Here is a 25,607-nt window from a genome sequence, read left to right on the forward strand (position 1 = left end):
AGACGGAGTCAACAGAAACTACTACGGCGGAGGATGGAAAAAGGTGTAAATGGACTAAACGAATTATTCCCAAAAAAGAAAGATACAGAAAAATAGGTAGACGAAAGACGTGTATTTTCCACCAAGGATTCTCAAGTTGATGCAATGGGAGACGTAGGCCTACCGCGTGATGTGATATTGAAAATGCATGCGATTGAAAGTTTGTTTTTTTCTATAAAAGATTTCAATGATTTTTACAGGTAGTTTATTAGTCAGATATATGAAAAAAAATATGTTGCTTGCAATGAGTGTTCATTTGGTGAGATGTTACTGGTTTTATTTTGGTCTTAAGCAACCAACCTGTACATCCGCGGGTTGCCCCCGGCAACCACCGACCTGGATCTAGTCAAACTCTGCCAGCCGTATGGCAAGATCGTATCGGCTAAGGCCATCCTTGATAAGACAACAAATAAATGTAAAGGCTATGGGTTTGTGGACTTTGACAGTCCAGCAGCAGCCCTGAAGGCAGTCCATGCCCTGAAGACGAGTGGAATAGTGAGTCCGTCGAGGTCGCCAGCTTGTAAGGTAACGTCTCTATGACCATATAAGGACAGACAGCAAGGTAACGTCTCTATGACCATAATATTATATTATAAGGACAGAAGACTTCCGACAGGGCCGTTTTGAGCAGCGCCGGTATCTCCACATTGGTGAAAACGCAGAAATATCCATCTCACAGCCCAGCTACCATGTCTGAAGCCAAGTCCACAGAGTCCCTGGGTTCACAGCAGGGTCCAGAGATGGTGGCAGTGAAGTTGGAGGACTGCAGTCAACCTTTAACAGTTAGTGCCAGCCTTGATATAGCACTTGGATGTTGTCTAGATAATGGGGCCTTGTCAATTATGGTTTGGCTCATTTAACCCTACTAACTGTTCCTCAACATAATCATTAAGTGTCCCAGTGAACTCTCCATTTTGCCATGTTGAAAGTGCAATTTTTCCAGTTTAGAAAAACAACCATAAACATTTGATGACAGGACTTGAAATAGGAAATGCAAAATCATAACATTGCAATCTGAAATATTAAACCTGTTTAGTGCTGTAACAGTATATCTGCATGAGCACACTGCCCCCAGGAGTAGATAGAATGACTAATAATTAACTAATAAAAGCAATGGCCTGTGGAAAATCTAATGTCCACACACCTATCCTGTAAACAACCTTGGGTAACATGCCTTAAAATGCTGAGTTTTCATGATGCCCAACGTTTTATTTTCATCTTGTGGGTGACTCCAACCATGCCAATCTGCCCATGGTTGCCATAGCTGGTGAATGATTTATGATACCAGGATTTTATATAAATACGGATCACTTTGGGGTTAAAAGGGGGAGCCATGGAGTGGTGGTTATAGCTTTGGCCGAGGGAGCAGCTGTTCCAGTTGTGCCAGAGACTGTATGTGAGGCCAACCCCAGATGGACTTCATTCACAGCAGTGAGGTGTTGGTGATCCAGCATCTCCAGCACAACTACAGGGACTACCATGACTTCCTCAACTTCATGTCATCTGTGGGAGACCCTCATAACATTTTTTCTGTCTATTTCCCTCTCTGGTTCCAGCTCAGCCATTTTGTCGGCACTAAGATGATATGGGTTGCAGTTATCGGAGACTGGTTCAACCTAATTTTCAAATGGTAAACCTGTAATTAGTTGGATTAGAGGTTAGAGAGAGGGAGAGATAGATAGATAGAGAGAATGTGAATTATGTTTATGCGTACAATTTGGAATACGGTAGCTGTTAAAGTGATCTGTATGACAATTGCATGAATCCTTTGATCCAATGCCCAGCATCAATCATTTATTTGAATGTCATTTGAATGCCACTCATTTGTTTTTGTTTTTAATGTTCAACTGACTCCATCTTGTTTTCAGGATTCTGTTTGGTCACCGGCCTTTCTGGTGGGTGCTACTCACTATTACCAGAATCACTCACTCCCTCACCTGGAACAGTTTCACATCACCTGTGAGACAGGACCAGGTCAGTGGCAGTGTGTTTGTAGCATAATGACAATAATTTCCATACTGTTATTGCACAGACACTGCTGTCAATCTAATGTACTGCAGCTAGCTAGTGATATATCAATATATCAATAATATATCAATAGTTTTAACCTGAGACAGAAATGAACATGATATAACGATTATATCTGAATTTCTTCAACACGTCTGTATAATAGTTGGCAAAAAGCAAAACTGCTTTATGTATTTGTTGTGTCAGTCAGGCAGGAAACCTAAAGAGTCACCAGAGAATACACACAGGAGAGAAGCCATTCTGCTGCTCCCAGTGTGGGCAGAGTTTCAGTGAGGCAGGACACCTAAAGACACACCAGAGAATACACACAGGAGAGAAGCCATTCTACTGCTCCCAGTGTGGGAAGAGTTTCAGACACGCAGACGTTCTAAAGAGTCATCAGAGAATACACACAGGAGAGAAGCCATTCTGCTGCTCCCAGTGTGGGCTGAGTTTCAGTGGGGCAGGAAACCTAAAGACACACCAGAGAATACATACAGGAGAGAAGCCATATCACTGCTCCCAGTGTGGGCAGAGTTTCAGTGGGGCAGGAAACCTAAAGACACACCAGAGAATACACACAGGAGAGAAGCCATTCTTCTGCTCCCAGTGTGGGAAGAGTTTCAGTCATGCAGGATCCCTAAAGAAACACCAGAGAACACACACACTAGTTAACACGACTGCTCCCAGTGTGGGAGGTGTATAAAGGAGGCAGGAGCCCTAAAGAAGAAGGGGGGGGGGGGTCTTCTGGCTGCACCATCATCTACTGTATGTACATGTGCTTGTTGATCGGATCAGGGAGAAGGTTGTGTCATAACATTAGCCTTTTCTAGATTATTTTCTCTCAATTTCTCCCGTCCTCTCCTCCTACCCTCCCTTCCTCTCCCTCCTTCCTCCTCCCACCCTCTCCCCCCTTCTTCTCCTCCCTTCTTCTCATCTCCTCCTCTCCTCCCTTCCTCTCCCCCCTTCCTCTCCTCTCTTCCTCTCCCCCTTCCTCTCCTCCCTTCCTCTCATCTTCTCCCCTCCTCTCCCTCCTGGAGAGTGAAGGAGGAATCGAGGTCGTAGGAGTTGAGATGTCCTTGTCCCCTCCTGCGTCATGTCACCGCCCCTTCCACCCAGATGTGGCCTTGGTGTTTAGAAGCCGAGTGTGACTGAATACTGGTATGTTGTTAAGTTTGCAATAAATCCTCCTAACGTTTCAGCTGGAAGACTGAGATGTTGTACATCATATCACATTAAGATATACATCCTATCACTTCTCAGTTTTCTATTAGATCAGCTTATTTTCTGGACATACGCATGGAGGTGTTGAAGTAGGTTATTTAAGGTCTATATGGAGGTGTTGAAGTAGCTTATTTAAGGTCTATATGGAGGTGTTGAAGTAGGTTATTTAAGGTATATATGGAGGTGTTGAAGGAGCTTATTTAAGGTCTATATGAAGGTGTTGAAGTAGCTTATTTAAGGTCTATATATGGAGGTGTTGTTGAATGCACTCACTGCAATGTAAGTTGCTTTGGATGAAAGTGTTTGCATATATTATTATTATTATTATTATTATTATTATTATTATTATTATAATAGTAAAAACGAAGACAGATTCATCCATGTATTTATAGTAACTTGTGGTCTTTGTTCACAGAACAGGAAGGTTGTGTCCTCTAATGGATTCTGTATTTGACCTCATTAGAAATATTGTAATAACCAACACATGGTCCTCAGTGTTAGGAGTTAAGTGTAGGAGTAGGGTTGGAGTATCGGACTGTTTAGTGGTCACAGATATCATGGCTTTTAACGGGATGGTTCAACCTATTTTCATGATTAGATAAAAATGAATCTTATTTCACTATTGTCCTCATAGTGAAATCCTATCCAGGAAACATTCTTGTGGTGAAGGAAGTGCAATTGCAGGTGCAAATTACTGAGTGGCAGACATTGTATATACTTCTGATTTGTTTTTACCTGTTATTTCTGCAATTTCAAGGTTTGGTTTTATTGTATTTTTGATTATATTTTCTGTTTCATATTTCAAAGTTTGCTTTCATTATTCATATTATTTCATATTGCCTATCCAATATATGTTTTTTGGTTGAAATAGTATTGTGTAATGTCTGTCTTTCTAAAATTACAGTTAAATGAAGCTTGATTCTTGAGTCTATGGATAAACATTTTGGGATGCATATTGTAATTCTGTATATTCTTCGGATGGTACTGAGATGAGGAGGTGTAAGGCGATCAACTTCTCTAGTATCGATTTAATTGAGTCGTCACTTTACAAGCGAGTTCGTTTAATCTCAACGAGACGTCCTTGATATCACTTCTTAAGATGATATGATCCAATCAAATATTAGGCACCACTACTGAACTGTTCATTAAGATAATATTTATTCAAGCACATCAGCAAGCAATATCATTTCCATGGAAAAGTGGTCTCATCTAGTTTCACCTCTGCAGGCCCGTCTCAGCTAGCCGTCAACAAGTTAACTGCAAGAGCTCCACCAGACGAGCCTCCCTCTCACCTCCGTACATAGTCCTTTATACAATTCATCAAACATTTTGGGCTGGGTGATGCCCCCCCCTCTATCTGGTAGTTTTCCAAGTGTCAGCACAAATCTGTTGCAGCTGCAGAAAGTCTTCTCGTTAGCGTTGGCCTTCAATTCCTCTCTTGTGTGGGTGCGCGAGAGTGTACTGTGTGTTATCAGCAGTGTCCTGCTAGCGTCTCGTTCCCATGGTGATATCATACTTTGTATGAGCAGAGCATTGTGTCAGTGTCCTTATCAGAATGTCTTGTTATCAGAATGTCTTGTGAAAACACAACTATTGAAGTTACACAGTAATATTAGGATTTGATTTTGTAAGTTAAAGTATAGTATAGAAGAATAGACTTATCATTAATCATTAGTTATGAAAGTATAAAATCAGTACAGAAAAATAGAATATCATAACAGCAGGTATACAATGGTTGTTAGCACATAGGTAAAAAATAAGTAATTTATAGGCAGTTTGAATCATAAAACGTTCTTTTAGTCAGGAGCTTGTCTTCTTCTTGTCGCTCAAAAACAGAACCTCTCTTTTGGCTTTGCGTGACCTTCCTATTGTTCTCAACTGACCGCATTCACATATTATTTAAATGAGCACATAGTACATGATTTATCACTTCTAGTGATTTTAATACAAATTCCCAACAGAGGTACTGCAAGAGGTGCAAGGACGCTGGCAAAGACAGGGTCAAGACACCTGTATACTGCAGGAAGGGCCAGGTCCCTCTGTGCCTCACATTAAAAAGGAGCTGTTTTGAAGAGTGGCATGTTGCACTATAGGAACTGTTTTGAGGAGAGTTAGTGCAAAATAAATGCAGGTGCAAATGACTGAGTGGCAGACATTGTATATACTTCTGATGTGTTTTTACCTGTTATTTCTGCAATTTCAAGGTTTGTTTTCATTGCATGTTTGATTATATTTTCTGTTTCATATTTCAATGTTTGCTTTCATTGTAATTCTGTATATTCTCACTTTGACAATAAATCTGAGCCAGCTCCACCACAAGGCTCCTGAGGGCAGTAGGGATCAGAGGACAGGCCCAACGGAAGGCAATCAGAGAACTGTCCACTGCAGCAGAACGGAGCAGTCACTGGCTGTGGCTGAAACGTAGGGACCCAACATGGGCTCCCAAATGACCACGTGGTGCCACTGTGCGACACACACCCAGGCCTGATCAGCCTGTGGTGGGCCAACCTCGGCAGAGGGTGTCTTGTGATAACTGGCCGAAACACCCAATGAGGTCGGGGACCACAACTGAAGATGTGTCGTACTGGTGGCACCACGTGATCATTGCCAAATTCCACTCCACCCAAGAGGACATCTCCAACTCCACTCAATTGTTGTACTGAATATTTAGGGATTTTAACAACCAGTCCTATTAAGAATCCTGTCAACTGAGCAATATGTTTATGAAGATGTTATGATGTCTAATGCTTGTATGACAGCGAAGCTGTGTTTGTTTGTACAGGTAGTCCATATGGTCATGCCATGGGTTCCTCATGTGTGTGGTATGTGATGATCACCTCAGCCCTCAACTTAACCAGATCCCCCAGTGACACCTCAATACAGGGCTGCCAGAGGTAACTATTAGCAATCTGTTATATTGCCTTGTAAAAAAAAGTTGTGCATCTTTATAATGTCATAATTGCCTCAATTCCCCCCATCCTTTTAGGTTCCGTCTTGTATGGCCCTTTTTGTGGATGACCTTCTGGGTCATCCAAGTTAGTGTTTGCATCTCCAGGGTGTTTATCGCCACACACTTCCCTCACCAGGTCATCCTTGGTGTTTTAGCAGGTAAGACCAAAAATGAGTTTGCAAATAATAGTAGACATTGCTACTATACTACCGGTGTTACACTTGTATCTTTTTTTAAATTCTATTCTCAGGTATGCTGGTTGCTGAGGCATTTGAGCATATTCCCTCAATCCACACAGCAAGTTTAAAAGTCTACCTTCAAACTAGCCTCTTTATGTTCTCCTTCGCCGTCAGCTTTTACTTGCTCCTAAAAATGATAGACATTGACTTATTGTGGTCGATACCGAAAGCCAAAAAATGGTGTGCCAATCCTGACTGGATCCACCTCGACACTACGCCCTTCGCAGATCTGGTGAGGAACCTAGGAGCCTTGTTTGGACTGGGCCTGGCCATCAACTCTCAGATGTTCATACAGGGCTGCAAGGGGAAGAACAGCTACAAGACCAGTTTCAAACTAATGTGTGTGACAGCCACTCTGACCTCTCTGCAGCTCTATGATTTTATTAAAGTCCCCACCCACACAGAGCTCTTGTTCTATACGCTCTCCTTCTGTAAGAGTGCAGCAGTGCCTCTCAGTGTGGTTGCCATCGTCCCCTACTGTGTTCACTTGTTGATAGGGAACGAGGATGAGGAGAGGAAATTGGATTAGATGTTTGTACTGGTTGCTGTGACGTACAGCATAGAATACACATTAGTACTGTAGATTGGCTGACCTGTACTGTACTGTATATCCATTTCTTTATGTGGTGCTGTAGTTGATTGTTGATAAGCTCATCTATATTTCATGTTAGTCAATGTGTATGTAGTTCATTGCACATTTGTTACATTACATGTACAATGTGAAACAAGAGAAGGATATTGTTCCATGAATATGTATGAAAGTCAATTGTAAATAAAATGTGTTCTAGTACTGTACTTCTGTGTAAATAAACCTCTAATGAATGTTCTTCCTTGAGAAAGGGCTTCTAATAAAAACACTATTATCAAATATCCCTTGAGAAGTCTTGAATTGCTCTATCAGTAGTTGGTTCTGGGTGAGTGTTTTCTTAAATAATGATGTATCTTGTAGACCATTTGTGAATGAATAGGTAAATATGTAATTGCCGGGCTTATAGTATAATATTCTTCTGCCAACCGAAAACACTGTTACTTTCTTCACTCCCACCTATATTAAAGATTGCACTCCTTTGCAGTGTCCTGGATAATCCTAATTTCACAAACCTTACTGGGGTCAAATTTAAAAAGTGAGTTTCTATTAATAGAAATATCTGGTAAATGTCTATCTTGGACTAGAAACTCTTCACTGTATACGCTGTTGGATCATTTTGGCATACTCTACTTTTAAAAAGGGATGCATTTGTAATGGCAGGAAAGTATCTTTAACATTACTTATGAAATACAGTACATTGCATTCACAGCACAATATCCTTTCCAGGATCTTTATAGAATCCATGTAAATTAGTCCTCACCTCATGCCCATATCATGTTGGCATGTAGCCAGTGAATGTACCAAAGAGTGACATTGTTCATATGAATATGCATAGTTGATTGATTGAGTTGTTCCTCTTAGTGAACACTTTGTTGTTTAATGTCACATTCAAGTCATTATCTATGAATCACTCAGTTTATACAAGGCAATTCGGATGTTGACCTACAGATACTGTGTTGATACTGTCACGGCCAGGCTCATGACCATGACAAAAGACGGGAGACACACACACGATCTTAAAGTAATGAAAATAAATGTTTTATTATAAACTAAATGAGGCTAATAACAATAATAAGATGAGGTGTGGTAGTCAGTAAATCAGTGGTGTAATGTGAGTGTAGTGGAAAGTGGTGAGGTGAGTGTTGCATGGTGTGAAACAAGGAACAAACAAATAAGAAAATAATGGTGCCTAGAAGGAGGCCTCCATACTGAGGCCTGCATGGGTCTCTTATGCCCTGGATCCTGGAACCAGGTGGGGCACAATCAGCTGTCCTGATTCTACTGATTAGTAACCCTGTCCAGCAGGAGGCCTCTCTGCAGACAGGGAAACAGATATTAGTACAGGCCAGGACAATATATGGGGCCAGGGCCGTCACAATACTATCTTATACTCTTGGAATATGTATGTTTTCGTGTATGTCACTTTACATGACATATCCCCCAACATCTGTTGTTGTTGATGATACAATATAACTGTCCGCTCGTCTAGTCATGCCTGTAGAGACATCTGTGATCATTCAGTCTGTTGTTATGGCTCAGTGCTGATGGTAGAGGGAAATGGAGGGTTCAGCAGAGAGTCACATTACTCATAAATCAGCAGCAGGATTCAGTATACAGTATACCTATTCATCACACATGTAAGTGTGCCACAGGTATGCATGTAGACCTACTGCATAGTGTACTCACCAAACATGATAAATTGTTCACAAAGGCTTGGTGTTATGTGAGGGATCTTAATTCATATATTGGCTCAGCACTCCTCATGAAGGGAGGTGTTGGATGGCTTTTCAAAGAAAGAAAGAGAGCCACACACTCTTGCTCTGATGCTAATTATTTATTGGACCAACATTTTGGCAGCAAGCTGCCTTCTTCAGCGTTTCAATCGATGATGGCATTTCAAAACCTCAGATTAATAATCAAGTCAAATATGTCAGGAAGAATGAGGAATTTATTGTATTATTGTATGTACATATCAAGTTGATGATTTGCCTTTGGGTGTTGTCTGTGGCTTCATCAGGAAAAAGGAAAGACAACATTGCAATAAGAGCTCTGAATATAGTGGGACCTTACAGAAAACAAACCACAGCGAGACCTTATCAGTTCTTTAAAGTGTCCTAAGCAATACACACTATCAACAATATTATACACTGTCATTATCATGGTCAGAATGATCATGGAGCTCATCCGTAATCGCAGCTTTACCCTCACCACCGGTTGCGGACAGCTAAGCAGGCTTCGACGCCTCAAGAACGGTGTCCCTCAGGGATCGGTCCTGGCCCCCCTCCTCTATAATATCTACACCTATGACCTGGCCAACACACTCTCGCGGAAGTACGCCTATGCAGACGACCTCGCAGTGGTGTACTCTGCTGGAAATTGGCAGTCTGTGGAGGGGATTCTGAGCCAGGACATGCAAACATAATGTGTTAGTGAAAGAGGTTGTCAGTGGACGAGCAGGAGCTGGAGAGCCTGCTGAGGCCCTTCGGCCAGGTCATCTCCACCCGCGTCCTCAGGGACTACAGTGGGAACAGCAGAGGGGTGGGCTTCGCCAGGATGGAGTCCACAGAGAAGTGCAACGCAGTGATCTCCCACTTCAATGGGAAGTTTATCAAGATGGTGCCAGGAACTTTGGCGCCCCCTGAGCCCCTGCTCTGTAAGTTTGCTGATGGTCAGAGGAAGAGGCACAGTCACAGTCCGTTTGTCCCCAACGGACGGACATGGCCCAGGGAGGCGGAGCTGCGACTGGGTGGGATGACTCTGGCCTATGATCCATCCTCAGCCGCTATGCAGAATGGGTATTACGCGTCTCCGTACACCCTGACTAACAGGATGATGGCTCAGACGGCCATGTCTCCTTATATGTCTCCTGTCTCCACCTACCAGGTGCAGAATCATTCTTGGATGGCCCATCAGCCTTACATTATGCAACACCCGGCAGCTGTGATGTCGCCCTCTGTGGACCACACCATGTCAATGCAGCCTACCGCCATGATGACACAGCAGATGGGCCATCTCTCACTGGGGAACAGCGGCGCGTACATTCCTGCTAACACAGCCATGCAAGGAGCCTACATCCCCCAGTATTCCCACATGCAGGCTGCTGCTGAAAACGGCACGCAGCAGCAGGTGGATTCGTCCAACAATTCCTCTCCATATAGTCAACAAAGCAAGTAATGAGCAGATGACCTCAGTGAGCCCTAATGGATGCTGTGGGCGATGACAGATGATGTCACATTGAGGGCAGTCTCAGCCGCTGTTGATGGACCAGACCCGGGACCCTCTTTTGCAGCTTCAACCAAACATCTGTGGAAGACGGAGTCAACAGAAACTACTACGGCGGAGGATGGAAAAAGGTGTAAATGGACTAAACGAATTATTCCCAAAAAAGAAAGATACAGAAAAATAGGTAGACGAAAGACGTGTATTTTCCACCAAGGATTCTCAAGTTGATGCAATGGGACACGTAGGCCTACCGCGTGATGTGATATTGAAAATGCATGCGATTGAAAGTTTGTTTTTTTCTATAAAAGATTTCAATGATTTTTACAGGTAGTTTATTAGTCAGATATATGAAAAAAAATATGTTGCTTGCAATGAGTGTTCATTTGGTGAGATGTTACTGGTTTTATTTTGGTCTTAAGCAACCAACCTGTACATCCGCGGGTTGCCCCCGGCAACCACCGACCTGGATCTAGTCAAACTCTGCCAGCCGTATGGCAAGATCGTATCGGCTAAGGCCATCCTTGATAAGACAACAAATAAATGTAAAGGCTATGGGTTTGTGGACTTTGACAGTCCAGCAGCAGCCCTGAAGGCAGTCCATGCCCTGAAGACGAGTGGAATAGTGAGTCCGTCGAGGTCGCCAGCTTGTAAGGTAACGTCTCTATGACCATATAAGGACAGACAGCAAGGTAACGTCTCTATGACCATAATATTATATTATAAGGACAGAAGACTTCCGACAGGGCCGTTTTGAGCAGCGCCGGTATCTCCACATTGGTGAAAACGCAGAAATATCCATCTCACAGCCCAGCTACCATGTCTGAAGCCAAGTCCACAGAGTCCCTGGGTTCACAGCAGGGTCCAGAGATGGTGGCAGTGAAGTTGGAGGACTGCAGTCAACCTTTAACAGTTAGTGCCAGCCTTGATATAGCACTTGGATGTTGTCTAGATAATGGGGCCTTGTCAATTATGGTTTGGCTCATTTAACCCTACTAACTGTTCCTCAACATAATCATTAAGTGTCCCAGTGAACTCTCCATTTTGCCATGTTGAAAGTGCAATTTTTCCAGTTTAGAAAAACAACCATAAACATTTGATGACAGGACTTGAAATAGGAAATGCAAAATCATAACATTGCAATCTGAAATATTAAACCTGTTTAGTGCTGTAACAGTATATCTGCATGAGCACACTGCCCCCAGGAGTAGATAGAATGACTAATAATTAACTAATAAAAGCAATGGCCTGTGGAAAATCTAATGTCCACACACCTATCCTGTAAACAACCTTGGGTAACATGCCTTAAAATGCTGAGTTTTCATGATGCCCAACGTTTTATTTTCATCTTGTGGGTGACTCCAACCATGCCAATCTGCCCATGGTTGCCATAGCTGGTGAATGATTTATGATACCAGGATTTTATATAAATACGGATCACTTTGGGGTTAAAAGGGGGAGCCATGGAGTGGTGGTTATAGCTTTGGCCGAGGGAGCAGCTGTTCCAGTTGTGCCAGAGACTGTATGTGAGGCCAACCCCAGATGGACTTCATTCACAGCAGTGAGGTGTTGGTGATCCAGCATCTCCAGCACAACTACAGGGACTACCATGACTTCCTCAACTTCATGTCATCTGTGGGACACCCTCATAACATTTTTTCTGTCTATTTCCCTCTCTGGTTCCAGCTCAGCCATTTTGTCGGCACTAAGATGATATGGGTTGCAGTTATCGGAGACTGGTTCAACCTAATTTTCAAATGGTAAACCTGTAATTAGTTGGATTAGAGGTTAGAGAGAGGGAGAGATAGATAGATAGAGAGAATGTGAATTATGTTTATGCGTACAATTTGGAATACGGTAGCTGTTAAAGTGATCTGTATGACAATTGCATGAATCCTTTGATCCAATGCCCAGCATCAATCATTTATTTGAATGTCATTTGAATGCCACTCATTTGTTTTTGTTTTTAATGTTCAACTGACTCCATCTTGTTTTCAGGATTCTGTTTGGTCACCGGCCTTACTGGTGGGTGCAGGAAACTCACTATTACCAGAATCACTCACTCCCTCACCTGGAACAGTTTCACATCACCTGTGAGACAGGGGCCATATTCCACTAACGGTGGCTTAATATAGCGGCGCTATAATTAAATGCGGCTCTCAGGGACCTCGAGATTGGTATTCAAGCCTCAGGTGATTCCTCGAATGAGGATCAGCCTTGTGTCATCAGTGTTCACAGAAGACAGGCTTACAAATCTTCGATATGGGCGCGTGCACGCAGACATACGCAGCCCAGAATAGTCGATCTGTCGAAATGAAGATACTCCACTCTGCAGGGGTACTACATTTGCGCAGCATTCCGAATTATTGATTTTTTATGAAGACGGAAAAATAAGATGTAAAATAGTGCAATACTGCCGCAATTAACAAGGCGAGGGAAATGGTTTGGCAAGAAATTGCTGACCGATTAAATGCGTAGGTCATACTAGCCCCAGTTATTGTTATATGTTCATATTTTAATAAATGAATATTTACTACTGTGGTGATATGAGCAGCAGGCTACAAACTGTCATATCGCCACAATGGCCTAGTGGTATCGACCGCTGCCATAGGATTTATTCGTCATTTTATATCGGTGGTTCAAATCCCTCTTCAGGCGCACTTTTTACTGCATTTCGTTGTCTGAATCTAATCTAAAATCTCATCTAAAAAAGTATTGTAGGCTATAAAATTATGGTGCAGGCTAATTTACAAGAACTGACACGATTACAATGGTGTTTGAAACCTTTGCATGAAATCTTCGGTTAAATGTAAAAAAAAAAAAAAATGAATGACTTAGTCAAGTCTCGAACTCGCAACCTTTGGAACTCGAGTCCGCAGCCTTAACCACTACGCCAACCAGACCGCTGTAATGACGGCAATGCAAGTTGAGACAATTACTTCTTTTTTTTTTTACACTCTTTTCGATCTATCTATCACACTTTCAAAATATCAAATTATCTATCTATCACACAGTCAAACTATCTAATCAAACTATCTAATCTATCTATCTCATGTGAAGTGGGAACTAATATTTCCTAAAAGACACATGAGGAACTTTCGTTCAGGGTTTAGTTTCCGCCTGTGAGCCTTTTTTGACGCACGGATGACTATAGCCTGTGTTTTAGCCTGGTCGAGACCAGGCTAATTATATCTGACTCAGAAGGAGCTCAACCAAGCAGCGAATTATTTGAGCCACATTGATGGCACCGAACACAAGCTAACATTTTCGAGGCTTAGAACTTTATCGAGGCTTAGAACTTTATCGAGCTTTGTGGAATAGGGCCAGGACCAGGTCAGTGGCAGTGTGTTTGTAGCATAATGACAATAATTTCCATACTGTTATTGCACAGACACTGCTGTCAATCTAATGTACTGCAGCTAGCTAGTGATATATCAATATATCAATAATATATCAATAGTTTTAACCTGAGACAGAAATGAACATGATATAACGATTATATCTGAATTTCTTCAACACGTCTGTATAATAGTTGGCAAAAAGCAAAACTGCTTTATGTATTTGTTGTGTCAGTCAGGCAGGAAACCTAAAGAGTCACCAGAGAATACACACAGGAGAGAAGCCATTCTGCTGCTCCCAGTGTGGGCAGAGTTTCAGTGAGGCAGGACACCTAAAGACACACCAGAGAATACACACAGGAGAGAAGCCATTCTACTGCTCCCAGTGTGGGAAGAGTTTCAGACACGCAGACGTTCTAAAGAGTCATCAGAGAATACACACAGGAGAGAAGCCATTCTGCTGCTCCCAGTGTGGGCTGAGTTTCAGTGGGGCAGGAAACCTAAAGACACACCAGAGAATACATACAGGAGAGAAGCCATATCACTGCTCCCAGTGTGGGCAGAGTTTCAGTGGGGCAGGAAACCTAAAGACACACCAGAGAATACACACAGGAGAGAAGCCATTCTTCTGCTCCCAGTGTGGGAAGAGTTTCAGTCATGCAGGATCCCTAAAGAAACACCAGAGAACACACACACTAGTTAACACGACTGCTCCCAGTGTGGGAGGTGTATAAAGGAGGCAGGAGCCCTAAAGAAGAAGGGGGGGGGGGGGTCTTCTGGCTGCACCATCATCTACTGTATGTACATGTGCTTGTTGATCGGATCAGGGAGAAGGTTGTGTCATAACATTAGCCTTTTCTAGATTATTTTCTCTCAATTTCTCCCGTCCTCTCCTCCTACCCTCCCTTCCTCTCCCTCCTTCCTCCTCCCACCCTCTCCCCCCTTCCTCTCCTCCCTTCTTCTCATCTCCTCCTCTCCTCCCTTCCTCTCCCCCCTTCCTCTCCTCTCTTCCTCTCCCCCTTCCTCTCCTCCCTTCCTCTCATCTTCTCCCCTCCTCTCCCTCCTGGAGAGTGAAGGAGGAATCGAGGTCGTAGGAGTTGAGATGTCCTTGTCCCCTCCTGCGTCATGTCACCGCCCCTTCCACCCAGATGTGGCCTTGGTGTTTAGAAGCCGAGTGTGACTGAATACTGGTATGTTGTTAAGTTTGCAATAAATCCTCCTAACGTTTCAGCTGGAAGACTGAGATGTTGTACATCATATCACATTAAGATATACATCCTATCACTTCTCAGTTTTCTATTAGATCAGCTTATTTTCTGGACATACGCATGGAGGTGTTGAAGTAGGTTATTTAAGGTCTATATGGAGGTGTTGAAGTAGCTTATTTAAGGTCTATATGGAGGTGTTGAAGTAGGTTATTTAAGGTATATATGGAGGTGTTGAAGTAGCTTATTTAAGGTCTATATGAAGGTGTTGAAGTAGCTTATTTAAGGTCTATATATGGAGGTGTTGTTGAATGCACTCCCTGCAATGTAAGTTGCTTTGGATGAAAGTGTTTGCATATATTATTATTATTATTATTATTATTATTATAGTAAAAACGAAGACAGATTCATCCATGTATTTATAGTAACTTGTGGTCTTTGTTCACAGAACAGGAAGGTTGTGTCCTCTAATGGATTCTGTATTTGACCTCATTAGAAATATTGTAATAACCAACACATGGTCCTCAGTGTTAGGAGTTAAGTGTAGGGGTAGGGTTGGAGTATCGGACTGTTTAGTGGTCACAGATATCATGGCTTTTAACGGGATGGTTCAACCTATTTTCATGATTAGATAAAAATGAATCCTATTTCACTATTGTCCTCATAGTGAAATCCTATCCAGGAAACATTCTTGTGGTGAAGGAAGTGCAATTGCAGGTGCAAATTACTGAGTGGCAGACATTGTATATACTTCTGATTTGTTTTTACCTGTTATTTCTGCAATTTCAAGGTTTGGTTTTATTGTATTTTTGATTATATTTTCTGTTTCATATTTCAAAGTTTGCTTTCATTATTCATATTATTTCATATTGCCTATCCAATATATGTTTTTTGGTTGAAATAGTATTGTGTAATGTCTGTCTTTCTAAAATTACAGTTAAATGAAGCTTGATTCTTGAGTCTATGGATAAACATTTTGGGATGCATATTGTAATTCTGTATATTCTTCGGATGGTACTGAGATGAGGAGGTACTGCAAGAGGTGCAAGGACGCTGGCAAAGACAGGGTCAAGACACCTGTATACTGCAGGAAGGGCCAGGTCCCTCTGTGCCTCACATTAAAAAGGAGCTGTTTTGAAGAGTGGCATGTTGCACTATAGGAACTGTTTTGAGGAGAGTTAGTGCAAAATAAATGCAGGTGCAAATGACTGAGTGGCAGACATTGTATATACTTCTGATGTGTTTTTACCTGTTATTTCTGCAATTTCAAGGTTTGTTTTCATTGCATGTTTGATTATATTTTCTGTTTCATATTTCAATGTTTGCTTTCATTGTAATTCTGTATATTCTCACTTTGACAATAAATCTGAGCCAGCTCCACCACAAGGCTCCTGAGGGCAGTAGGGATCAGAGGACAGGCCCAACGGAAGGCAATCAGAGAACTGTCCACTGCAGCAGAACGGAGCAGTCACTGGCTGTGGCTGAAACGTAGGGACCCAACATGGGCTCCCAAATGACCACGTGGTGCCACTGTGCGACACACACCCAGGCCTGATCAGCCTGTGGTGGGCCAACCTCGGCAGAGGGTGTCTTGTGATAACTGGCCGAAACACCCAATGAGGTCGGGGACCACAACTGAAGATGTGTCGTACTGGTGGCACCACGTGATCATTGCCAAATTCCACTCCACCCAAGAGGACATCTCCAACTCCACTCAATTGTTGTGCTGAATATTTAGGGATTTTAACAACCAGTCCTATTAAGAATCCTGTCAACTGAGCAATATGTTTATGAAGATGTTATGATGTCTAATGCTTGTATGACAGCGAAGCTGTGTTTGTTTGTACAGGTAGTCCATCTGGTCATGCCATGGGTTCCTCATGTGTGTGGTATGTGATGATCACCTCAGCCCTCAACTTAACCAGATCCCCCAGTGACACCTCAATACAGGGCTGCCAGAGGTAACTATTAGCAATCTGTTATATTGCCTTGTAAAAAAAAGTTGTGCATCTTTATAATGTCATAATTGCCTCAATTCCCCCATCCTTTTAGGTTCCGTCTTGTATGGCCCTTTTTGTGGATGACCTTCTGGGTCATCCAAGTTAGTGTTTGCATCTCCAGGGTGTTTATCGCCACACACTTCCCTCACCAGGTCATCCTTGGTGTTTTAGCAGGTAAGACCAAAAATGAGTTTGCAAATAATAGTAGACATTGCTACTATACTACCAGTGTTACACTTGTATCTTTTTTTAAATTCTATTCTCAGGTATGCTGGTTGCTGAGGCATTTGAGCATATTCCCTCAATCCACACAGCAAGTTTAAAAGTCTACCTTCAAACTAGCCTCTTTATGTTCTCCTTCGCCGTCAGCTTTTACTTGCTCCTAAAAATGATAGACATTGACTTATTGTGGTCGATACCGAAAGCCAAAACATGGTGTGCCAATCCTGACTGGATCCACCTCGACACTACGCCCTTCGCAGGTCTGGTGAGGAACCTAGGAGCCTTGTTTGGACTGGGCCTGGCCATCAACTCTCAGATGTTCATACAGGGCTGCAAGGGGAAGAACAGCTACAAGACCAGTTTCAAACTAATGTGTGTGACAGCCACTCTGACCTCTCTGCAGCTCTATGATTTTATTAAAGTCCCCACCCACACAGAGCTCTTGTTCTATACGCTCTCCTTCTGTAAGAGTGCAGCAGTGCCTCTCAGTGTGGTTGCCATCGTCCCCTACTGTGTTCACTTGTTGATAGGGAACGAGGATGAGGAGAGGAAATTGGATTAGATGTTTGTACTGGTTGCTGTGACGTACAGCATAGAATACACATTAGTACTGTAGATTGGCTGACCTGTACTGTACTGTATATCCATTTCTTTATGTGGTGCTGTAGTTGATTGTTGATAAGCTCATCTATATTTCATGTTAGTCAATGTGTATGTAGTTCATTGCACATTTGTTACATTACATGTACAATGTGAAACAAGAGAAGGATATTGTTCCATGAATATGTATGAAAGTCAATTGTAAATCAAATGTGTTCTAGTACTGAACTTCTGTGTAAATAAACCTCTAATGAATGTTCTTCCTTGAGAAAGGGCTTCTAATAAAAACACTATGATCAAATATCCCTTGAGAAGTCTTGAATTGCTCTATCAGTAGTTGGTTCTGGGTGAGTGTTTTCTTAAATAATGATGTATCTTGTAGACCATTTGTGAATGAATAGGTAAATATGTAATTGCCGGGCTTATAGTATAATATTCTTCTGCCAACCGAAAACACTGTTACTTTCTTCACTCCCACCTATATTAAAGATTGCACTCCTTTGCAGTGTCCTGGATAATCCTAATTTCACAAACCTTACTGGGGTCAAATTTAAAAAGTGAGTTTCTATTAATAGAAATATCTGGTAAATGTCTATCTTGGACTAGAAACTCTTCACTGTATACGCTGTTGGATCATTTTGGCATACTCTACTTTTAAAAAGGGATGCATTTGTAATGGCAGGAAAGTATCTTTAACATTACTTATGAAATACAGTACATTGCATTCACAGCACAATATCCTTTCCAGGATCTTTATAGAATCCATGTAAATTAGTCCTCACCTCATGCCCATATCATGTTGGCATGTAGCCAGTGAATGTACCAAAGAGTGACATTGTTCATATGAATATGCATAGTTGATTGATTGAGTTGTTCCTCTTAGTGAACACTTTGTTGTTTAATGTCACATTCAAGTCATTATCTATGAATCACTCAGTTTATACAAGGCAATTCGGATGTTGACCTACAGATACTGTGTTGATACTGTCACGGCCAGGCTCATGACCATGACAAAAGACGGGAGACACACACACGATCTTAAAGTAATGAAAATAAATGTTTTATTATAAACTAAATGAGGCTAATAACAATAATAAGATGAGGTGTGGTAGTCAGTAAATCAGTGGTGTAATGTGAGTGTAGTGGAAAGTGGTGAGGTGAGTGTTGCATGGTGTGAAACAAGGAACAAACAAATAAGAAAATAATGGTGCCTAGAAGGAGGCCGCTGTCAGGGAAAAACCTTCCACTGGGCAAAAGCTACCGGGGGTGCGGCCTAACGCGTCACGACCAGCTGGCACGCGCACGCGTCACGACCAGCTGGCGAGTGTGACGTCATTCTAGTGCGCTGTTCATTCTAGTGCGCTGCGCTGTGGAAACACCTGCTACACGACGCTGCGCTGTGGAAACACCTGCTACACGACGCTACTACAGAGAACTACTACAGATAACCCTATCATTTCCTTTTAATATATATATATATATATATATACACACAATGGCATCCTATACTAGCCACAGTGACATTTTCTTATATCTGTCCACAGACCAGTTCCAGGAGGATATGTCTGCAGAGAAGAAGCGTGTTCTCCGGAGAGCAGCTGAGAAATACATGCTTCAGGGTAAGATTTGTTAAATTAACCCATAAAGCAATAAAGTAGTGTACTACTGTAAAAAAACAACAACAACAAAAAAACATTATTTAACAAGTCCTGGTCTCTTTTCTCTAATCCTTTTGATGTTGTAGATGGTCGCATGTATTTGAGGCCCAAGAAGGAGGGACAGCCACCAAGGAGGGTCATCATGTCAGACGAGGAAAGGGAGGCAGTGCTGACCGAGGTCCATGACGGTCACTTCGGAAAGAAGCGCATGATTGGCAAGATTAATCAGCGCTTCTTCTGGTTTGGCATTGTGAAGGATGTGGAAGACTGGGCAAGCAAATCTATTATTTCTTTAGTTAGTTTTTATGTTTTACAAACAGTAGCAAGATTGTATTTTACACACAGATAATATTCATTCATTCATTCACATTTCATTTCAACTTGCACTTTACTGTTTGTTTCAAGGTCCGTACCTGCGTGGCTTGCCAGAGGTTTGAGAAGGTGAAGACTGAAGCCCCTGAGCTGAAGAGCATCAAGCCTGTTTCACCGTGGTACATGATTGGTGAGTTCTACACTTTTATATCCCAATTAATTTTTTGGGTTTTGACTTGTTTCCCATCATGCTTTCTTTCAGTATGCTCTTTTAGTGTGAATGTTTTACTTCCGCTTGTCCAATGTTAGAGTATGCCAACACATTTTTCTTGCTAGGTGTGGACCTCATCGGACCGTTCAAGGCCTCATCCAAGAATAGCAATCGCTACTGCCTCACAGCGACAGATTTCTTCACCAAGTGGGTGGAGGCCATTCCTATCAAGGTGTGTTATATCTGTGTTTAGTGTTGTTTTCTCAAATATAATGATCATGACCATGCTTTTTAAAATACTTGAATGTATTGTACTTGAACAGTTCATCACCATGTATCCCAATTTTCATCTTAAAATTAACATTATAAGTATTAATATAATAGTACCATATCCTGTGTGTATACACTGCTAGGACAAGACGGCAGTGGCAACATCCCAGGCCCTGATAGACATCTTCCACACCCATGGTGCGCCGGAGGTCATCCTGACTGACCAGGGCAAAGAGTTCTGCAACAAGGTCATGTACTTGCTAAAACATATGATCTTGTAACAGTTATGGACATACTTGTATGGACAAAACTAATGACTTCTGTCTTACTACTTTTAGGTCAACCAGATTTTGTTTGAGAAGTGGGGGATGAAGCACCGGATTACCTCTGCCTACCATCCCCAGACCAACGGACTGGACGAGCGGACCAATCAAACACTCAAGAGGGCTATCGGGAAATCTCTGGAAGGGCACCAGGAACGGTGGGAGGACAACCTTAAGTTAATCCTTTTCGCACATAACACCAGCGTCCAGGCCTCCACCAAGTACTCGCCCTACCGCCTGATGTACGGTCGGGAGCCACGGCTGTCCTGTGAGGTATGTCAACTCTTGATATTATTGTTCTTATAATATATAATTTGTTTTGCAAATTGATTCTCAATATAAACAAAAAATAAAACACTAACTCTATGCAAATGTATGTATTGCGTATCTCTATTTGCCTCTCATTTCAGATCACAGGCGACCGTCCTTTTGTGGAGATGGACGAGATTAATGAAGACACCGCTGCAGACTATCTCCACGCCAGGGCTGAGAAGGATGAGGAGGTCTTTGACGAGGTGAAAGATATTACACAACTATATACTGAACAACCACCTGAGTGATGCTAAGTAACTGCTAAAGCAATAACAATGCCTCAGCAATATACAGAGCTATACTGCACAACAGAGAATTACAATCTCTGCTGCTTCGCTTTTTCTTCAACGATCAAGGTGCGGCTCAACGTGGAGAAGGCCCAGGAGAAACAGCGGGAAAGCTACCGGAAGAGGATCAAGAAGGGAACCAAGCGGTTTGAGATCCTCCCGGGCATGGAGGTCCTGAAGAAGAATGAGAGGAAACGTGGGAGACCTGGTGGCACAATGGACCCAGACTGGCCAACTAAGTACCGGTAAATGTTAGACTTTTAAGAATATTCAGAATGAGAGGGTGATGTGTGATGTCCAATTTTGCCATTATTAATACATATTTTCTTCAGGGTGACTGAGGTTGGGGACAACAATTTGGTGCAGTTGGAGACCTTGGATGGCCAACAACTGGGAACCAAAACCCCCTATGCCTCAGTGAAGCCTCTGCGGACGAGTAAGTGTAACATACAGTTCACATTTTAAAGTTAATGTAATGTGAAACTGTATTTTTTTTACCACAAGATGTCATTCTAAAATTGTTTTGTTGATTGACTTAAGGATTCCGAGCCTGCCCGCCCACTCAGAAAGCTGTGTCCCATCCACCGGAGCCAGTGTGTTCTGATGACCCTGAACCGCTAAACTCTGAGCCGGAGTGGGACTCACTTCAGGTACACTTAAAAATCCTAGCTTCATTCATTTTAAATAATAAAAATTCCAATGGCTGAGTACTGTAACATGACAGTCCCTTTAACCCAACATCATTATGTTTTTTAGGCACCATCTCAGCTGCTAGATGTCACCATCACAGATGTTCAGCTGGGGCGGGCCTGTCCAGCTTTACCTAGCGGGTTGGAGGTGCTTAGGCCTATCGTTCTGACTCCCAATTGTTGGCTGAATGATCTCTCCATTGACCATGCTCAGGCTCTTTTACAGGCTCAACATCCCCATGTAGGAGGCCTCTACGCCACAACGTCCCTCTCCCTCCTCTCCTCCGTGCCTGCATCAACCCAGGGGTTTGTTCAGATTTTAAATGTTTGTTCAAATCACTGGGTTACGGTAAGTAACATCAACTGCGAGGTAGGTACTGTTAACATTTATGACTCCGCTGGTCAAGGGTCGACCGAGGAGTTCATTTCTCAAATAACAGGTCTCCTCTCTTTTTCAGGTCCCAAGGTCCTTCTGCAGTGGCCTGATGTCCAGCAGCAGAGAGGCAGCTCAGACTGTGGGCTGTTTGCTATTGCGAACAGTCTCACATGCTGCAGAGGTGAGGACCCAGCAAGCAAGGAATATAATCAGTCTGCTATGCGTAAGCACCTCTTTTCCTGCTTTCAGTTTGGGCACCTGAAACCATTCCGCAGCTCCATACGGTGTCCACGCAAGGCCCAGTCAGTGTACACTATGGACGTTAGTGTGCACTGCATCTGCAGGAGGACCATCCGACCAGAGCTTCAGGTATCCTGCAGGAGGTGTTTCAAGTTGTTCCATTCGTCTTGTGTGTCAATTAATATTATGTTTCCTAATGAATTTGTTTGTACTGCTTGTAAAGTTGTTTTTTAAGTATTTTCCAGATTGTACACAGATAGCCCTGCTACGTCCTCCGTGAGGGCCCGTTCCCCTGTACATAAGTCCCTGTCCAGCCCTGCTACATCCTCCGTGAGGACCACCTCTACCACATCCTCCGTGAGGACCACCTCTACCTCCTCCGTGAGGACCACCTCTACCTCAGGCTACTGCAAGTATGAGCCACAATTACATCATTGTTATTTTTAAATGTTCATATTGATTGTTTCATTACTAATACATTAAATGTATGCTCATTCATTCACACAGCACCAAGATGTTTTGGACAAAATTACATCTGGACAGTTACCTTTCATCCCCATCCACCCAGTACACTGGTAAGTCACATTGAATAGGGATTATTTAGAAATGTGTTTACTCACAAAATGTTATTTTGACTGTACATATCTGTGCTTGTTTGTGTGTTTACACTAACAAGATGGTTATTGCTTACCTCAACAGGAGAGCTGATTGGTGTGATGTTACCTAACCCCCCAGATGTTACCCACCAACCCTCCAGATGTTACCCCCAACCCTCCAGATGTTATCCCCTAACCTCCCAGATGTTACCCCAACCCTCCACCACCACCTCAGACACACCACCACCACCTCAGACACACCACCACCACCTCAGACACACCACCACCACCACCTCAGACACACCACCACCACCACCACCTCAGACACACCACCACCACCTCAGACACACCACCAGGATGTGGTAGAGGTGGTCCTCACGGAGGATGTAGCAGGGCTGGACAGGGACTTATGTACAGGGGAACGGGCCCTCACGGAGGACGTAGCAGGGCTATCTGTGTATTTATCTGTTCTATTATTGTTGAATTTGTGAATGATATGTTACTCCCTAACTATTATTATATACCTGATTGTAACCTGTACAGTTCTTTTGCAAACGTTAGCCCCCTGAAGTGTTGTGTATTTATATATAAAGTTTATTCTGTTTTCTGAATCGGTGTGGACTCGTGGTGTGTTTGTTCATCGTCTGACATTGGCACGTTTTATTACAATATCAACTACTATACTAGTCCAAAAGTTACATATGACTGTAGTTATCATAACTGTACATGTCCTACTCTAATGGATCTTGAACGAAACGCGCATTTTTTAAATTAAGTTGAATTGCTGAGTTGCGTTTGCAACTTTATGAGAAAATGATCTGCTGATCAGACCACTCTAACAGGAGTGTTTGTCCGTGAATAACACCGGCTATGCCCGGGGTAGAAACACAAGACTATAGCTGGATAAGGTCTACACGGTCTACACGGTCATTTTAAGCCGTCGACCAGCCCTCTACGACCACGGGAAGTCATGTTAAAAGTGAAGATACTTCTGTTAAACTAAGCTAAGCTAAACATCGCTAATCGCTAACTCCCTCCTGGGCTTAAATTCCTTAAATTCCTTAAATTCCACAGTCGCCAGGTCGTGACGCGTGCGCGTGCGTGACGCGTTAGGCCGCACCCCCGAACCTATCTGAGCCAGGACATGCAAACATAATGTGTTAGTGAAAGAGGTTGTCAGTGGACGAGCAGGAGCTGGAGAGCCTGCTGAGGCCCTTCGGCCAGGTCATCTCCACCCGCGTCCTCAGGGACTACAGTGGGAACAGCAGAGGGGTGGGCTTCGCCAGGATGGAGTCCACAGAGAAGTGCAACGCAGTGATCTCCCACTTCAATGGGAAGTTTATCAAGATGGTGCCAGGAACTTTGGCGCCCCCTGAGCCCCTGCTCTGTAAGTTTGCTGATGGTCAGAGGAAGAGGCACAGTCACAGTCCGTTTGTCCCCAACGGACGGACATGGCCCAGGGAGGCGGAGCTGCGACTGGGTGGGATGACTCTGGCCTATGATCCATCCTCAGCCGCTATGCAGAATGGGTATTACGCGTCTCCGTACACCCTGACTAACAGGATGATGGCTCAGACGGCCATGTCTCCTTATATGTCTCCTGTCTCCACCTACCAGGTGCAGAATCATTCTTGGATGGCCCATCAGCCTTACATTATGCAACACCCGGCAGCTGTGATGTCGCCCTCTGTGGACCACACCATGTCAATGCAGCCTACCGCCATGATGACACAGCAGATGGGCCATCTCTCACTGGGGAACAGCGGCGCGTACATTCCTGCTAACACAGCCATGCAAGGAGCCTACATCCCCCAGTATTCCCACATGCAGGCTGCTGCTGAAAACGGCACGCAGCAGCAGGTGGATTCGTCCAACAATTCCTCTCCATATAGTCAACAAAGCAAGTAATGAGCAGATGACCTCAGTGAGCCCTAATGGATGCTGTGGGCGATGACAGATGATGTCACATTGAGGGCAGTCTCAGCCGCTGTTGATGGACCAGACCCGGGACCCTCTTTTGCAGCTTCAACCAAACATCTGTGGAAGACGGAGTCAACAGAAACTACTACGGCGGAGGATGGAAAAAGGTGTAAATGGACTAAACGAATTATTCCCAAAAAAGAAAGATACAGAAAAATAGGTAGACGAAAGACGTGTATTTTCCACCAAGGATTCTCAAGTTGATGCAATGGGACACGTAGGCCTACCGCGTGATGTGATATTGAAAATGCATGCGATTGAAAGTTTGTTTTTTTCTATAAAAGATTTCAATGATTTTTACAGGTAGTTTATTAGTCAGATATATGAAAAAAATATGTTGCTTGCAATGAGTGTTCATTTGGTGAGATGTTACTGGTTTTTATTTTTAGGAGAGTTGTTTTCGCGTTACCTGAGAGACGGTATGCCCCCCTGCCTCCATTCCCAAGTGCTGCTGGAGTTAATGTCAGTGGATGGAGGAGCGACTTCACCCTGCTGCTCTGGGAGAGAGCTCTCTACGGCCGGGGAGGGAGGGGGGAGAGAGCTCTCTACGGCCGGGGAGGGAGGGGGGAGAGAGCTCTCTACGCCCGGGGAGGGAGGGGGGAGAGAGCTCTCTACGACCGGGGAGGGAGGGGGGAGAGAGCTCTCTACGACCGGGGAGGGAGGGGGGAGAGAGCTCTCTAAGGCCGGGGAGGGAGGGGGGAGAGAGCTCTCTACGGCCGGG

The 25,607-nt window shown here is 43.3% G+C and overlaps 2 pseudogenes across 2 annotated transcripts; both read left to right on the forward strand.

Annotated features, from left to right (window-relative positions):
* Positions 1 to 1,451: 1,451 nt before the first annotated feature.
* On the forward strand, positions 1,452 to 6,988 carry LOC308164641 (glucose-6-phosphatase 2-like; annotated as a pseudogene). Its single transcript has 5 exons — positions 1,452 to 1,669; positions 1,908 to 2,017; positions 6,057 to 6,164; positions 6,257 to 6,378; positions 6,471 to 6,988. The product of its transcript is annotated as a glucose-6-phosphatase 2-like (transcript).
* Positions 6,989 to 11,809: 4,821 nt separating this feature from the next.
* LOC308164640 (glucose-6-phosphatase 2-like) lies at positions 11,810 to 17,594 on the forward strand (annotated as a pseudogene). Its single transcript has 5 exons — positions 11,810 to 12,027; positions 12,266 to 12,388; positions 16,660 to 16,771; positions 16,863 to 16,984; positions 17,077 to 17,594. The product of its transcript is annotated as a glucose-6-phosphatase 2-like (transcript).
* Positions 17,595 to 25,607: the final 8,013 nt, after the last annotated feature.

The sequence above is a fragment of the Nansenia antarctica genome, assembly GCF_963989245.1.
Source record: "Nansenia antarctica genome assembly, chromosome: 8".
In the NCBI taxonomy this organism is placed as follows: Eukaryota; Metazoa; Chordata; class Actinopteri; order Argentiniformes; family Microstomatidae; genus Nansenia; species Nansenia antarctica.